Source organism: Oncorhynchus tshawytscha, linkage group LG11 (assembly GCF_018296145.1).
Source record: "Oncorhynchus tshawytscha isolate Ot180627B linkage group LG11, Otsh_v2.0, whole genome shotgun sequence".
In the NCBI taxonomy this organism is placed as follows: domain Eukaryota; kingdom Metazoa; phylum Chordata; class Actinopteri; order Salmoniformes; family Salmonidae; genus Oncorhynchus; species Oncorhynchus tshawytscha.
In genome coordinates this window covers 7969687-7984881 of record NC_056439.1, presented here as the reverse complement: position 1 = coordinate 7984881, position 15195 = coordinate 7969687, and the positions used below count along the sequence as shown (strand labels likewise).

Here is a 15195-nt window from a genome sequence, read left to right as displayed (position 1 = left end):
ACGCTGGAAAAACATTTGAAGAATTCATACGCGATATGGGTTCCTCTGGTCGTGTGTGCGTGCGTGTGTGCAAATGTGTGTGTGTGTGTGTGCCCCCTTTCCGCTAGTCTCATTAACTTCTGTCCCAGTGCTGTTACGATGCATTAGTACTCCCGGTAAAATCTATTTGTTCTTAATCATGTTATTCCACTTCGACACCTGTTAAGGGTTGACAACTGTCTGGGAAAGTGTAGCAAAACACTAGCGGTCTAGCGTCTGCTATAAGGACTGGTAATGTAGCAGATAATGTAAAGAATAGCCCTGGACACTCAGACTAAATTATTCCTTATCTGTTGAGTCAATCAATCAAATGTATTTATAAAGTTCTTTTTACATCAGCAGTTGTCACAAAGTGCTTGTACAGAAACCCAGCCTTAAACCCCGAAGATCAAGCAGATGTAGAAGCACGGTGGCTCTGAAAAACTCCCCAGAAAGGCAGAAGCCTAGAGAGGAACCAGGCTCTGAGGGGTGGCCAGTCCTTTTCTGGCACTGCCGGGTGGAGATTATAAGAGTACATGGCCATTACGGGCAGATCGTCCTTCAAGATGTTCCAATATCCATAGATGACCAGCAGGGTCAAATAATAACCACTGTGGAGTTGAGGTCATCTCTATCACTTGAATGGCCCAGAGTGATGTATCGAAGGCTGTGAGAGCTGGTTGGAAAGCCTGGGTTTCGATAGCTGGTTGGACACAGACACTCGTCTCAAAAAATTCTCAAATGTACAATGCACAAGGAGGCATTTTGTGAAACGCTCCACACAAATGATGCCCTATGTTTCACAGGGAGTATCATATCTCATTTCATTCAGAGCATATAGCTTTCTAAGCCATTTGGACCGTGACCAAGGTTATGGTAGTGAGTATGAGGCTTCCACTGTGTGTAATGCAGCATGTGTCAAACCTGCTCTCAAAGCAATGTGCTTTCCCCTGCCATGACCAGAAACCTCATAGGACATCCACTATATGGGTCATGGGCAACCCCTTTACACTTCACCTGAATAATTCAGTGGTGTGTGTGTGTGTGTGTGTGTTCGGCTACATCATGTTTCAATATTCACTGTGTGTACATGTACTGTAATATTGTTGGTATACTTTCATAGCCATGGTTATACAATATGTGTGTGTGTGTGTGCTCGCGCATTTGCAATATCAAGATATGTATTTTATCATCAGGTATTCTATTAGTCTAGCTATGGATCACACACTGCAGACTCGGTTTGTGTATCCTAACCAGTAGTGCAGAGAATCCGGCTGTATAGGCCAAAGGCTTCAATGTAGGCCACTGCGATGAAAGCACATGAAGGTATTTTGCAAACTACATTCAGAGGTAGGGGAATGCATTTTGCCCTATTACAGGTGACCTGCACATCTCTCATCTCCATACCATCTTCCCAGAAGAGCACATAATTGAGCCACGGTCGTTGCCATGACTACGGGAGGGACCAATGAGCTGCTTGCGGCTGCCCGGTTACCTACTGCACGAGGCCATTTTTGCACATGGAGGGGCTCACAGCATATAACATCATCATCCTCGCATACAACCGCCCTTTCCCTGGGAAACAATGAGGCAGGCTTGAGCGATTGGATATCTGATAAACGCGAGCTGTTCCTGGGCTGTCAGATCGGGGGCACCCAGCAACGACGCACAGAGCATGCGGAAAAAATGTGAGCGCTCGTCTCCTCCTCCTCTTCAGCCAGCCCCTATTCAGTCAAGAGGTGTTGTCGTGGTGGGACGGCGTTTTGCCAGGAGTAAAGGGACAGTTTTACTGCAATGCTTTCTCCATAGCTCCGAGTGAGAGCAAGTTACCGGGGAGAAAGGGTGTTGCCTCGCTTTTGCCTGGCCGCACCGTGCACTAGCAACCTCCATGCGCGTTTGCTTATTTGAAATTGGACCGAGCCGATTGAGGACGTCGAGGCAGGTGTGCGGTGTCATTCGGAATTGTTCTTGGTAGACGCTGTCCATTTTCCCGTCTCATATCAGATTTGTATGGACTTTAATTCCGTTCAAGCAGGCTCTTGTCGGCTAGGTTGATACAGTATTTTGTTGCAGAGCGAATTTCTTCAGATGTCTCCGCGTTCGCTTTGAGGTAAGCAATGTAACAGCCACTGCAAGCCACGGCAATTTGCGCACATCTGATAATATTGTCGCTAGTATATCTACAGAGTTTCATGTCAAAGATAGAGCGTTATTATCCAATATCCTGAGCAGAGTCTACAATGTTGCCAATGTTGAAAGGAATGGAACATCGTGTTTTGCGGTTTGCTTCTTTGGGAATGCATTCACGAAAAGAACAGTGCTGATGCCGAGCCTAAATGTCCTCTGCCATAGCGGAATGGTTGTTGTTACTTTGCCCAATTAATTTGCTCTACTGTAGCCTATAAAATACTCACCATAATTTGAACAACAAATTTGAGCTTTTATTATGGAGAGTTTCTCCTTCTCAACTTCTAGATAACTCGACTTCAATTCGATTTGATCACATTCCAGTGGACCGGTGTTGCCAGTTCTTGGCAATGAATAAGAAGGATTACGGTAACCCAATCTAGCGTGACCTTCTTGAACAAGAAAGGATGCACTCGAGTTGATGCGCCAATATTTGGCCACCTTAATTAACATAACAATTAGGCAAGGACCATAATTAAACTGTCATTAGTGGAGACCGGCCCGGGGGTTGTGAGGAGAAAAGTGGATGTCTTGTTGAATACAATAATGACATTGTTGCACTGTTCTTGCTTGTGTGTTTCCCAAACTCGGTCCTGGGCCGCCGCTGGCAGCCTGGTCTCATAGACTAGATGTAACAGAGTAAATGTAAATCCGGCACACTCAAATTAGTACAATATGTTACTTTTGTTATGGTTACATAAAACAGATGGTTACTTAAGGCAAAAACGAAAGTATGATGGGTGGGCATATATCTTAACCCAAACCCTAGCCTAGCTAATGTTAGCCACCTAGCTAGAATTTGTAAAATAAAATAACATTTTCAAATTCGTAACATATCATGCAAAATTGGGGCTGAACATCCACAAAGTAATAGATGCTTTACGAAACGTAACATCATACGGTTGATGAAAGACCTGGAATACTGATTTAAGGCAGACCACTGCACTTCTCTGATTCAGAGACGTTGGGTTAAATGTGGAAGACACATTTCAGTTGTAGGCATTCAGTTGTACAACTGACTAGGTATCCACCTTTCCCTTTAATTAAATGGAGTGTCACTGGTTTACATACAGAATAATACGAAATGTTTTGAGACCAGGTTGCCTCTAGGTGTACATTTTTAGTTTTTGCACAAGCACTACACAGCTGATTCAAGTCATCAAAGCGTGATGATGTTGGTTATTTGAATCGGCTGTGTTAGTGCTACGGAAAAACCAACCCATGCTCCCAGGGGGCTGGAGGGCCCAGGCCTGAGTTAGGAAACCCTGGACTGGGTGACCATTAGCCAAGCCAGCAGTCAACCCCATCCATGTTTACTTTGTAATTTGTATAAGAGATATTGAATGAAACGACTATAGCCTACTTGGAAAACCAGACATTGAGCGAATTAAGTTACATTTTCTCTCGTTTTTCATACCTCCAAATAATGCCCCCCTTCTTGCCTTGAACATTTTAAAACCACAGTGATAAAATTGATTTTACATTGTTGTCACCCACTCTCTTTCACTGATGAACAAAATCACTTTCTTTTAGATTCAAACGCTCATTAACCACCCTCAACTCACTGGGCTCTAGCAGAATGGTCTCGTGTCATTACACCAACCCCACTGCATGGGCATCAAAGGCTTAGTGCACATTAAGAAGATTACCCTGGCCAATTGTTGCAGCATTACTGAGTTTTCACTTCCTTCACTCAATGCTTTGCCCTTCAACAATGGCAGTCAGTCTTAACAAATGCCAGAGTAGGCAATTATTGATGAGTCATAAAACTCGAATAATTATTTGCCTAAAGGTGATCATAGGATGTTGGTTTATGTTTTGTATCAAGTGAGTTAACAAGTTGAATTTATATGCGGTAGCACAAAAAAAATGACTTGTTTGACGTTGATGGCCTATTCAGTTGGTGAAATGAATGCTGTCACATAGAACAGCTGGACTGTCATGTAGGCTATTTACGTCCGCTGTAATACTGTAGTCTCTTTTCACAGCCGCTGTGTCTCAGACATACGGTAGCTCAGTGAGCTCACTCATGCCCAGAGTTGACATCCCAGATCTGACAGGAAATGTTCGAGGCTTGAATCCCTTTTTTTTTTTTACTGTAACTCGGTCCCACCCACAAATAAAGGGATGATGTAATGAGGAAAAGTGAAAGGCCGGTAGTAACTTCCTGCTGTCGGTCTAGTCAATTAGTAAGACAGGCACGTACAAGCACACACTCATTTCAATGCCTCTCTTCCGGCTCAATTTTAAAAAAATAATAATATTGTGTAATGTTTGGCAGCAGGTTAGAGCGTTGGGCCAGTAACCGAAAGGTTGTTGGATCGAATCCCCGAGCTGACAAGGTAAAAATATGATGTTCTGCACTTGATCAAGGCTGTTCCCCGAGCGCCGACGATGTGGATGTCGATTTAAGGCAGGCCCCCGCACCTCTCTGATTCAGAGGTGTTGGTTTAAATGCGGAAGACACATTTCAGTTTAGGGCATTCAGTTGTACAACTGACTAGGTATCCCTCCTTTCCTTTCCTAATGCCGATCACTACGTGAACCGCATACCGTGTCTGTGAGTGTACCTGAGAGCGAGTCTGGGGTGTGTGGGTTTGTGTGTAATTCTGAAAGTAGTTGTGTGTAATTTGGAAACTACTTTGTAACGTGTGAACAAGAGAGAAATCCAACCTTGTCCAATGAAACTCATAATGGGAATCAACAGTTGGCAACTTGGCGTTTGAATGGATGTCACTAAGACGGCAATATACATTCCGGAGGGATGGCTTAAATATAACCATACGTTAATGGGACAATCGTCGCATTTTCACTTGATTGATGGCCCAGGGAGGGATGGTGTTACGGTGTCCTGCCACTACAGCTATGTGGCTGCACCTGCTACCTGCTAGTTCGAGTTACTGAGTGAGAGCAGAGGGGAGTGGTGCAGGATCTTGGCGGGCCATCTGGGATTTGGAGAATGCCATACGGTTTCTGTCGACAGTACAGAACGGGCCGGGCCACACACAGTCCCTCTCGCTCTTGTTTTCACTCGCTCTGTTTTGTTCTCCCGTCTCTCCAGCTCTCTTCCTTTTCTATTTCCCTTGCTTGCCCATTCACTCTTTTGTCTGTCTCTCTCTCTCTTTCCTGCTTTAGAAGAAGAGCTGATGGCGTGGCTCAAGTGGTCTGTCTTTGAAATGCTTGCCTGGACTGTTTCTCAAGAACCCTTTTTGATAAAAGGGCCGTGGAGCATATTTGCTGATCTCCAATACAGCAACTCAATGACCTTTTAATTCAGGTGCACTGTAGTTTTCCCCGTGCCAGTTTCCCACAGAAACGTTCGTCTTAGTAAACCCTTCCAACTATCTACCGTGTTGGTCATCAGTTTACATTTGAGTCGTTCTGCGGACGCTCCTACTTACAATGATTTAGTCAGTGAATTTAACTGAAGTAAGTCAAACGAATACATGTCACGGTAATTGCAAATTCTTCAAAATGATGGAGAAGTGAAGTTGGAAGGTTGCATGCCATGGACTCTATGGCTTCCCTCAGAGTAAGCAGCTCAGAGTTGCCCTTTTGCCCTGAGCCTGATTAGCTATAGTGGGATTACATAGTCACACAAGGCTAGTTCAGTGGAGAATGGCCTCTTGTCTGTTTTTGAAATAGTCATAGTGTTCTTAGTTTGAATTTGTGTCGCTGTTGTCCATTTAATGTTCAGTGTTTTTGATGTGGACCCCAGGAAGAATGGCTGCTGCTTCCTCAACAGCTAATGGGAATCCAAATAAGAATCCTAACGGGCTGCATTCTGTTCCAAAAGGAGATGGGATGCAAGGATTTGAAAGCCTATAGTGTGACAGAGGAAGCAGGAAGAAGGGATCCGTCCAATCAGCTGTAGACATCTGCAGTGTGTATCCAATGGAGGGCAATTCCACGGAAATAGAATTGCGCTGAAACTCAGATTGTTCACTTAAAATCTATGCCAAACCATTAATGTCAAAGTTTAACAAACCATACAACTCAATGCACTTTTTTAACAATTTCCACAACATTTTATTAAAACACATTTACTTGAAGGACTGTGCAGATGCAAAGAATTTCATTAAACCTCTGTTTTATTCGTACGTGTCTTCCAAAAACGTTACGAAATATCTTCTCCGATTTAAAGATTCAAAGATGTCTGCAGAAAGAATGCGGTGTCAGTTGTGACAGGACACCTTGACTTTGAACTACAGTAAGTGAAGTGGATTTACACCCGGTAACAGAATTATGGTAACGGAATTTCATCATGGGTCCCCGATCTGTGCTACACAGAAATGCATAATTATGAATGTCTTTCTCTTCATGGTGATGTATCCTAGATAGATGCACAAATGTGTAAATGTGCAATATCTTCCTTTTCATATTTGGGTATTATTCAACAAAATCGCTATTATTTTAATGAGCCCTGCCCCTAAACAAGACCAACCTTGATTGGTCCGGGTCGGACCAAATCTGAAACTAACATTGACGTACGTTGATGTCCAAACATAGACGTCACAGTAGAGTACAGTACATTAGTGTACTCGACTCTAGTGTGGTCTACTGTGTACTAACTGTACTGTACTGAACTATACTCTACTTTTTTCTACTTTAACGAGCTGAAAGACGATGGACAGAGTTTACCCATGATGTTGTGCAACGATATGTCAAATGGGGAGGGGGTGTTCTACTAAGCTATATGGCCTTACTGCTAATAGCCCATAGAAACGCTTTGAATAACAGATTCACTACATGGAACAACAGATGGTCCCCCTCCCCAAAAAATATTTGAAAGGAAGTTTGTTCAGAAAACATATTTTTTGGCATGCATTTAACCCCCTATTTTTGGCACTAAATAGTCTCCATATATTCTTCCATTCACTTTTTTCAGCTGGTACCGAGGGGGGCCTTCTACGACGGCCTGTACGTGTCCTAGAGCAAAACAATAGTATGTACAGTACCAGTCAAATGTTGACACACCTACTCAGTCCAAGGTTTTTCTTTATTTTTACTATTTTCTGCATTGTAGAATAAACCCCATGGGACCACGCAGCCGTCATACCGCTCAGAAAGGAGACGCGTTCGGTCTCCTCAATTTGTTCTGTCTCCTTGATATTACGTACTTTGGTGCGAAAAGTGCAAATCAATCCCAGAACGACAGCAAAGGACCTTTTTGGAGAAATGTCCTCTGGTCTGGTGAAACAAAAATAGAACTGTTTGGCCATAATGACCATCGTGATGTTTGGAGGAAAAAGGGGGATGCTTGCAAGCCGAAGAACACCATCCTAACCGTGAAGCACGGGGGTGGCAGCATCATGCTGTGGGGGTGCTTTGCTGTAGGAGGGACTGGTGCACTTCACAAAATAGATGGCATCATGAGGATGTAAAATTATGTGGATATATTGAAGCAACATCTCAAGACCTCAGGAAGTTAAAGCTTGGTCACAAATGGGTCTTCCAAATGGACCATGACCCCAAGCATACTTCCAAAGTTATGGCTTAAGGACAACAAAGTCAAGGTATTGGAGTGGCCATCACAAAGCCCTGACCTCAATCCTGTAGAAGTTTTGGGGGCAGAACTGAAAAAGTGTGTGCGAGCAAGGAGGCCTACAAACCAGACTGTTACATCAGCTCTGTCAGGAGGAATGGGCCAAGATTCACCCAACATATTTTGGGAAGCTAGTGGAAGGCTACCTGATAAGTTGGACCCAAGTTAAACCATTTTAAATGCAATGCTACCAAATGCTAATTGAGTGTATGTAAACTTCTGACCCACTGGGAATGTGATGAAAGACATTAAAGCTGAAATAAATAATTCTCTCTTATTCTGACATTTCACATTCTTAAAATAAAGTGGTGATCCTAACTGACCTACAAGGATTAAATGTCAGGAATTGTGAAAAACTGAGTTTAAATGCATTTGGCTAAGGTTTATGTAAACTTCCGACATCAACTGTTCAATCAATCAGATGTATTTATAAAGCCCTTTTTACGTCAGCAGATGTCACAAGGTGCTACACAGAAACCCAGCCTAAAACCCCAAACAGCAAGCAAATCAGATGTGCAATAGAAGCACGGTGACTAGGAAAAATTCCCTAGAAAGGCAGGAACCTAGGAAGAAACCTAGAGAGGAACCAGGCTCTGATGGGTAGAGATTATAAATATACATGGCTATTAAGGCCAGATTGTTACGGCATAGAAGAGCACTAGAAAGCCAGTGACTCAGCCCCTGTAATGGGGTCAGAGGCAGAGAATCCCAGTGGGGAGAGGGGAGCCGGCCAGACAGAGGCCGCAAGGGCAGTTCGTCGCCGTTCACCTTCTCACCCCTGGGCCAGATTACACTTACTCATCGGACCTACTGAAGAGATGAGTTTTCAGTAAAGATTTAAAGGACGAGACAGAGTCCGCGTGTCTCACATGGATAGGCAGATCATTCCGTAAAAATGTAGTTCTATCGGAGAAAGCCTGCCCTGCCTCAAGCTGTTTGCTTATAAATTCTAGGGACCATGAGGCCTGTGTCTTTTGACCGTGGCATACGTGTAGGTATGTACGGCAGGACCAAATCTGAGAGATGGGTAGGAGCAAGCCCATGTAATGCTTTGTAGGTTAGCAATAAAACCTTGAAATCAGCCCTATTCTTAATTAATTAACAGGAAGCCAATGTAGAGTTCTACTCAAATATTTTGGTTCTAGTCACGATTCTAGCAGCCGTGTTTAGCTCTAATTGAAGTTTTTTTGTGTTTTATCCAGGTAGCCAGAGATTAGAGCATTGCAGTAGTCTAATCTAGAAGTGACAAAAGCATGGATTAGGTTTTGTGTCATTTTTAGGCAAAAAGTTTTGGATTATTGCAATGTTACGAAGATGGAAAAAATACCTTTAGAATAGTTTTGATATGTTTGTCAAAAGAGGGTCCAGAGTAGTTTTATTTGAGACGACTGTACAACCATTAATTGTCAGATCCAACAGCAGATCTCTTTGTTTCTTGGGACCTAGAACTAGCATCTCTGTTTTGTCTTTAAAAGTAAAACATTTGCCGCCATCCACTTACTTATGTCTGAAACACAGGCGTCCAGAGTAGACCTAAGCTGTGTTGTCTGCATAGCAATGAAAGTTGACATTGTGTTTCCGAATGACATCCCCCCAAGAAGTAGAATATATAATGAAAACCATTGTCCTAAAACGGAGCCTTGAGGAACACAAACTTACAATTGATGTGTCAGTGGACAAACAATCCACAGAGAGAAACCGATATCTTTCTGACAGATAAGATCTAAACCAGGCAAGAACTTGTCTGTAGACCAATTAGGGCTTCTAATCTCTCCAAAAACAATTGGTGATCAATGCTAACCTACAAAGCATTACATGGGGTTGCTCCTACCCATCTCTCAGAGCAGCACAAAGATCTAGGAGCACGAGGACAGATGCAGAGCCTTGGTCTGACACCATTAAAAGGGAATTTACCACCTTCACAAGTGCAGTCTCAGTGCTATGATGGGGTCTAAAACCAGACTGACTTTTTTGTATACATTTATTTGTCTTCAGGAAGGCAGTGAGTTTCTTCTTTTAAAACATTTTTTGAGAGGAATGGGAGATTCAATATAGGCCTATTTTATTAAATCTTTTATTTAATTCATATTAAAAATTCAAAAAACAAAGTGTTATTATACATTTTCTGGGTCAAGGTTTGGCTTTTTCAAGAGAGGCTTTATTACTGCCACTTTTAGTGATGTGGTACACATCCGGTGGATAGAGAGCCGTTTATTATGTTCAACATAGGAGGGCCAAGCACAGAAAGTAGCTTTTTCAGTAGTTTAGTTGGATTAGGGTCCAGTATGCAGCTTGATGGTTTAGAGGCCATGACTTTTTTTTCATGATTGTGTCAAGCAATACAGGATTAAAAAAAAACCTTAAGTGTCTTGATTGATTCTAGATCCTGGCAGTTCTGTGCAGAATCAGGACAACTGAACTTTGGAGAAATACGCAGATTCAAAGTGTCTGTAATCTACTTTCTAATGATCATGATGATTTCCGTTGAAGTTAATGAATTTATCACTGCTGTAGTGAAAGCAATCTTCTTGTTGAATTCTGCTTTTCAGTTAGCTGTGCAACAGTATTCTCATTCTCCTCAATTAGTTTGGAAAAATAGGATGATGGAGCAGCACTGAGGGCTCTTCGATACTGCACGGTACTGTCTTTCCAAGTTAGTGGGAAGACTTCCAGTTTCCCTTCCAATTTCCTGGACGTTCGCTTCAGGGCTCGGGTATTTTCTGTATACCAGAGACCAAATGTCTTTGTTTTTAAGGGTGCAACTGCATTCTAGGGTATTACACAAGTTTAAATTAAGATCCTCAATTAGTTTGTTAAATGAGTTTTGTACTCTGACGTCCTTGGGTAGGTGGAGGGAGTCTGGAAGGGCATCTTGGAATCTTTGGGTTGTCCGAGAATTGATGATCCTTGGTTGGGGTCTGAGCAGATTATTTGTTTACGATTGCAAACGTAATAGAATGGTGGTCTGATAGGCCAGGATTATGAGGATAAACATTTACATCCAGAATATTTTTTCCACGGGACAAAACTAGATCCAGGGTATGTCTGGAAATGATTCCATCCAGAGACATGTTGGACAAAGCCCACTGAGTTGCTGATAGCTCCGAAATCCTTTTGGAGTGGGTCTGTGGACTTTTCCATGTGAATATTAGTCACCAAAAATTACAAAATCTGCCAAGGCTACAATGTCCGATTTGAAAATTCTGTGAACTCCGTGAGGAATGCTGTATACGGCCTAGGAGGCCTGTAAACAGTAGCTATACAAAGTATACACACACAGAGTGTACAGAACATTAGGAACTCCTTCCTAATATTGCGTTGCACCGCTTTTTGACCTCAATTTGAACCGCATCAATTCGTTGGGGCGTGGACTCTACAAGGTGTTGAAAGCATTCCACAAGGATGCTGGCCGATGTTGACCCCAATGCTTCCCACAGTTCTGTCAAGTTGGCTGGATGTCCTTTGGGTGGTGGACCATTCTTGATACAAACAGGAAACTGTTGTGAGTGTGAAACCCAGCAGCGTTGCAGTTCTTGACACACTCAAACCGGTGTGCCTGGCACCTACTACCATACCCTGTTTAAAGACACTTAAATCTTTTGTTTTTCCCATTCACCCTCTGAATGGCACACACACATAATCCATGGCTCAATTGTCTCTAGGCTTAAAAATCCTTTAACTCGTCTCCTCCACTTCATCTACACTGATTTGAAGTGAATTTAACAGGTGACACCAATAATGGGTTACAGCTTTCACCTGGATTCACCTGGTCAGTCAATGTGCCTCGGTGTATATGCCTTCATTTAAAAAAAATATATAGACTCTTAGCTTTCATTCGGGCCCAATTTCATATGCTCCTATGAACTTGCTCCTATGATCTTCAAGTTGGTGCTCATGGGTACTTTTACATGGACATGACCTGTATAAGGAAGTCCCACCGCTGAGTTTCTTGTGACAAAGGACCCAATTGACCTTTACCCTCAGGCAGCGGGATATGACACGTGTGTGTGTGTGTGTTTGTGTGTCCCAAATGGCACCCTATTCATCGGGCTATGGTCGAAAGTAGTACACTATATAGGGGTTATGGTGTCATTTGGGAGCCGGGCGCTATTTTCACCGCTTCAAGAGGGGTCGATGTCACTGGAAGACCAACCAGATTGTCTCTGTGTGAAAGAGGGCACACAATAGCTTTTTCTCTCTACATGTAGCAGGACTATTGTACTTTTCTGAAGTGCTACAGTGGGATTACAGTTGGTTTCATTTGACCCCCCTCTAGAAACAGCTATTGCTGAGTCAAGAAAATCCTCTAACGCTTTAGGCCGCTGTAGAATATTCTCGATATCAACACAAAGTACTGAAAGCTTAAGCCTGCAGTGTTTCAATTGTCGGAGTTCTTTCTGAGGTTTTTGAATGTACGAAGCCTAAGTTTCTTTAAGACCGTTTTCCATGTGTCAAAACTTGCTACTCCCTTTCCGGGTGTCGTTTGTTTATGTCCCGTTTGTTGCATGCAGATGAAAAGTGCAGTGATTCATGGGGGTCAAAGGTCAAGCTCTCTCTGAAAAGGCACAGTGGTGGTGCCCCTCTGGCCCCGGCCCAAGGCTTGTTCCTCTGTGACCTTTCTGTGGGCACGGGGTAGGCGGTGAAAGTGAGCCATAAAGATTACGGAGGAGGAAAGTATTAATGATAATCCGACATCCATTTCGCTCTTTTTCTCTCTCGCTCTCTCTCTTCCTTTCTCTCCTTCTCTCTGCGTATTCTATTTCTGTGATGACACACGCTACTGGACGGTGTACCAGCTGCGAGAGTAGTTTGCGCCAACGCCTCTGCAATAGGTGCCGGTATGGCGGAACTGGCATTTGGGTATGTAGAGGGAGTAAGTGCTACACACACCACCCGTGCCACACCCATCCTAAATGTCATGCCACCCTCCCTCTCTCTGGCTTTCCCTCTTTCCCTTCCTTGCTTCTGTCTCTCCCGGGTTTAATGAAAGAGGTGTAGCGCTAAAGAAAGCCTCCCGTCTCTAAACCCTGCACCAGTCAAGTATGTGTAAATCCCGGGGTTGACACGTCCTAAGCCAAAATGCCAGAGCGCCCCCGCCAACAGTTTGGATCCTGTTACCGGGCAGAATGCGAGGGAAGTAGTGAGCGTGGGTGCCCGATTGGCTGCCGGGCGAGGCGGCAGGAAATGGGCCCGTCGGTGGGTCCCAGGGCAGAGGTGTGAGGGAGTCTGGGAGAGGTTGAGCAGGATTGATGGATGACTCGTGTCATAATGTTCATAATGTTCTTACAGCACTCCTCTATCATAGGAGAATAATGTTCCCACTTATGACATCCATCTCCCAACACTTCAGAGTCCCAAAACTTTGAAGGTTCAGGCTCAACAGTGAGATGCAGTTTATTTTACATGTGAAGTGTATGTCAACTTTAGCCATAGCCTATGTTGAATTCTATTTGGGGCCATGAATCTTATAGTGCTGTATCTAACCTTTACATGGCAAAGGTCACATAGCCTACTACTGTATACTGTAGCTCTATATATGATTTAACTTAGGCCTAGTTTATGTTCTGTTAACCACGGCAACTCATTAACAGGCTATTATAACAGGTTTTATATAAGCAGCCTACCAGGACAGTGTTCCTCGTTATATTAAGCCAACCATAGAGCAATTATATTTGTGTGAAGCAAACCACCCAAAAATAAACATGTCACTGGCTTAAGGTTATTTTCTGGGATGTTTGCTAGTGGGGTGAAATATAGGCCTAGGGCCCCGTTTAAAAAAATATTTTTGGTCCATCCCTAAACTGAGGTTGGATGTGCCCCAAATGCACTCTATTCCAGGGAGAATGCATTACTTTGACCAGAGCCCTATAGGAAGTACACTCTCTATAGGGAATAGTGTCATTTGGTCCACAGACATCATGTCACTGTAATTTGTGTTTACCCTGCTCCTCTGCTTTTTATAACTTGTCACTTACTTAGCTGGGAATGGCTGGACCCATATTGGTGTTGATAATGGATTGAGTGTTGAAATCAGTGAGACGATGTTGACGTGCCCAGTCTAGTCCTGATTGGCTTGTGTGTGTGTGTGTGTGTGTGCGCCAGCTTTTCGTCTCTGGTATTTTAATGAGATAATTCCAGAGCTGTTTGTGCACCATATTTGGTTAATACTTTATTAATTTATCAATGTCTGTATTACTGAAGTCTCTACCTGAACAGCAATCAGCGAAAAGGCCCAATTTGTGTTTAAATGCTGTAAGACTAGTCAGTACCAGGGTGGATTAAAACATCCCATTTATCTCTCTTCGTGACTACATCTGAAATGGAACAGACTAGAAATTGCTCTCCTTCTGGCCCTCAGAATAACAGACAGAATGACAGACCGCACCTTTTTTACGTCCATGATCGGTCTGAATACCCCCCCCACATGTCAAGTCTCAGCTCATGAGATACCACAGCTATCCCCGGCACGTGTTCGATCGACGGTTTTTAGCGCTACCAGTTGCCGCTTAATCATGACAGCTGACGCCCCAATCGCTGTGGTCCTCAAGGTCTCCGGCTTAGCAGGGGACTACCTCAGTGGCAGGAGACATGTTATGTTATGTCGTCAGCGCTGCTTGTTTCCATGGTGGCCGTCGGTACCTTTTTTAGAGGGGATTTGAGCGTTACCACTTCATCATTGGCAGGGTGACAGAGGGACTCAGACTGTGCTGATCCGGGATGGGCAGCTGGCTGAATCGATGCTCCATTTACCATTTCGTCACACTGCATAGTTGCTGGACATGCAGTTGGATGAGAGTTTCTCTGGGCCTTCTTGTTAGCACTGCGCTAGCGGTTCAACTGTTGCTAGCTCTATTGCTAGGACTTAGTTTGTTGTTAGCATCAGTTAGCACCAGGTTGTTGTTGTTGGCACAGTTTGCGGTTGACTTGTTGCTAGCTCTATTGCAAGGAGTTAGCTTGATGCTAATCGATACTAACAACAAGCCAACTACTTGAAAGTATTGGCAAAGACGGCACAGTATGAAGACAGGCGGAAACTGCTTCTCGTGACATTGGCTAGCTAAGCTCATGTACAGAAACACGTCATCAGGTCTAACGGTCGTCTCGCGCGCCGAACTGCGCGTGTTCATGCCATCAAATCAAATGCACTCCTTTTTGATATAAAGTTGTTTTGGACTAAAATAAAAGTGTCAGTTTGTCACTTTCACAAAGTTGGAGTAATAACACGTTCAACTACTTGAAGACTTTGGCTCCAATCTAGGTTGTGCCTTTTTTTTAGATTTTGAGAAAATGAACAACTTAAGAATTTTCAAACCACAAACCCCGTCTGCTTGGTTTGCTTGACAAATGTTCCCGGAAGTCTTGCGTTGTTGCGCAACTGGTATTAGTTAGCATCACATTAGTTAGTTAGCATCAGAATCATTTAAACACCTATTCGATTAACAGTG

General features: G+C 43.4%; 1 protein-coding gene across 1 annotated transcript in view; it reads left to right on the top strand.

The window, feature by feature from the left end:
- The first annotated feature begins 1563 nt into the window (after positions 1 to 1563).
- The window catches only part of LOC112261386 (sorbin and SH3 domain-containing protein 2), an 85937-nt gene continuing 72305 nt past the window's right edge, over positions 1564 to 15195 (top strand). The window contains exon 1 of the mRNA XM_042330600.1: positions 1564 to 2128. The gene's annotated coding sequence lies outside the window, so the exon portion shown is untranslated. The remainder of the gene's footprint in view (positions 2129 to 15195) is intronic.